This window comes from Penaeus japonicus, unplaced genomic scaffold, assembly GCF_977035675.1.
Source record: "Penaeus japonicus unplaced genomic scaffold, GWHDUDI00000001_assembly GWHDUDI00000026, whole genome shotgun sequence".
Lineage (NCBI taxonomy): Eukaryota > Metazoa > Arthropoda > Malacostraca > Decapoda > Penaeidae > Penaeus > Penaeus japonicus.
This window is the reverse complement of record NW_028234428.1, coordinates 4,283,505-4,286,004: the sequence shown is the minus strand read 5'-3', so window position 1 is coordinate 4,286,004 and position 2,500 is coordinate 4,283,505. Positions and strand designations below refer to the sequence as shown.

At 38.2% G+C, this 2,500-nt stretch overlaps 1 protein-coding gene across 3 annotated transcripts in view; it reads right to left on the bottom strand.

The window, feature by feature from the left end:
* LOC122242161 (frequenin-1) overlaps positions 1-539 on the bottom strand; it is a 398,300-nt gene extending 397,761 nt beyond the window's left edge. For 2 of the 3 annotated variants that reach the window (XM_086551920.1, XM_086551919.1), the window contains exon 1: positions 1-455. This exon is cut by the window's left edge and continues 313 nt beyond it. The gene's annotated coding sequence lies outside the window, so the exon portion shown is untranslated. The other variant, XM_086551918.1, reaches the window with a different exon arrangement.
* Between the last annotated feature and the right edge of the window lie 1,961 nt (positions 540-2,500).

Genomic DNA, 2,500 nt, shown 5'->3' with positions numbered 1-2,500 from the left:
TATACAAAAGATATTCTATTATATCTTTTTGGATCTATACTTTTTCCTCTCTTCTTTTTTTTTAGGTTAGAATTTTGATAATTACGCCATCACCCTCACCACCGAGTCACCGCTCTCTGCAGGCACGAGCTAGCATCTGAATATTTCTTTTCCAGTTGCTTAGACACTCCAGTGATAAAAACGTAAACGCAAGAAGTTGCAACACACTTATTGGGGGGAAGAGTATTTCCCGTCGGACAATTCAAAGTGTTCTGTGTCACTCCATTCAAAAAAGAAGAAAAAAAAAAAAGAAGAACAGTTAAGTTCCGGGAGAACGAAAAGAGGGGCGTGGTGGACAACCCGGAGAAATGTTATGTCTTTATGTTATGTCTTAGAGATATATATATTATTACTACGAGTCGGCTGGAGCCCTAGAGCGGCCGCGTAACGTGCCCTACCCTCGACTGGAAGGAACTGAGACCTGGAGCGGCTTTGGACCTCGACGGGCCTCAACTTCCACGGTCTTCCAGGGAGGCCGGACACGAGATCGAAAACCCGCCACGCTTTTCTCAATGGATTTCGCGAGCCGCTCCCTTGTTTCCTTTTTTCAATTCATTTTCGATGAAATCAAAGGATGATAGATTTTTGTCAGAAATCGTAGAATGAATAGGTATTGCGTGGAAAAAAGCTCTTTTTTCCGTGGCGCAAAACGACGAAAAAGAGACAGGGTGCCAAGTGGCGAGATTTGGCAACTGTCTCAGCGCGCATTGCTGCACTGGCGGCCCTCCCTGCTCAACCCCCCGCTCCTCCCTCCCTCCCTCCCTCCCTCCCTCCCTGCTCAACCCCCCGCTCCTCCCTCCCTCCCTCCCTCCCTCCCTCCCATTGCCCTACCCTCCCTCAAAAAAACATCCTTTCTCAGACCCTCTGTAACTTCCCTCCATATTTTGTCACACCTTTTTATTCCATTTTATTTCGAGGGAAGAGAGGTATTATTACGTCTAATCAAAAGTAAATTATTTTTCGTTCATCCTATCCTTTGTCTCTTTACCTCCTCTCTGACTTATTTCTCCAGAAAATGCCTTTGATGCCTTTGCCTTTAGCTTTACGTCTCTCCATTGACCTAGATTCAAAATATCTTAAATTTCGCCTTAATTCGTCGATGTGAATCATTCCTATCATTTCAACTTCTCAGCATCTTCGTCTGTATTTCCCAATCGCTTACTTATCACCTCCTAAAAAAAAAAAAAAAAAAAAAAAAAAAAAAAAAAAAGCCATTCTACCTCTTCTCTATTTCTTTTATTCTCTCTATTTCCATCCTCCTCTTGCTTTTCACTAATCTCCCTTTTATTTCTCTCTTCCTTTCTCCTTCCTTCCATCATCGCCTGTTCCTCTCTCTTCGACTTCCGGTGTCATTTATGTTCTTCGACCGTCACCTGACTTATCTCCTTAGGAATGTACTGTTATGATGAGTGTTATGAAGATCATGACTTTTATTGTTATTGTTATCAGTATTGTAATGATGATGAGAATATTGATGATTGTAATGATCATCTTGATTATTGTTATTATCATTGTTATCATTATTGCTGTTATTACTGTCACCACTATTTTTATTATTACGCTGATGATGATGATTACTATCGTCCTTATTATTGTTTTATTATCATTATTATTATCATTATTATCATCGTTATTATTATAACCATTTTTATCATTATTGTTGTCATCTTTAATATCATTATATTATCATTACTATTACTAATACTACTATAATAATGATCATTATCATCATTAATATTACAATTATCATCATCATCATTACAATCATCATTATCAATATTACGATTACAATGATTGTTATTATCATCAGTATTACTACTACAATAGCTAGTGCTACTATTACTACTACCATTACTAATATTATCATTATTGTCATGATTTTTATCATCCTTGATATCATCATTCATTTTGTTATGTCTATATTGTTTTTTTTATATATTTTTTAAATATTCTTGTTGTTGTTGTTACTGTTGCTTTGTCTTTCTATCTCTACCTCAATTTATTTATCTATCTATCTCTATCTGTCTAGCTATCTGTCTCTATCTGTCTATCTTGTCTGTCTCTATTTGCCTATCTATCTTTATCTATCTAGCAATATTTCTATCTATCTCAATCTATTTGTCTATCTATCTATCTATCTCTTCTCTCAATATTTCTATCCACCTTTTTTCGGTTGAATTTTCCTCCGCATATTTCAGTATTTCAAGCGCCTTTGTCCGCTGTTCTCTCTTCTCTTTCCCTCCCCCCCCCCTTATCGTCACTCCTACTCGCTCCCTCTCTTTCTGTAGCGTATGTCACTGGGGGTTTGAATGTCTTTATGTGTGTCTGGTGTATGTGTGTGTGTCTGTGTGTGTCTGTGTGTGTGTGTGTGTGTGTGTGTGTGTGTGTGTGTGTTTGTGTGTGTGTGTTTGTGTGTGTGTGTGTGTGCGTGTGTGTGTGTGTGCGTCTGTGAGTGTGTGTG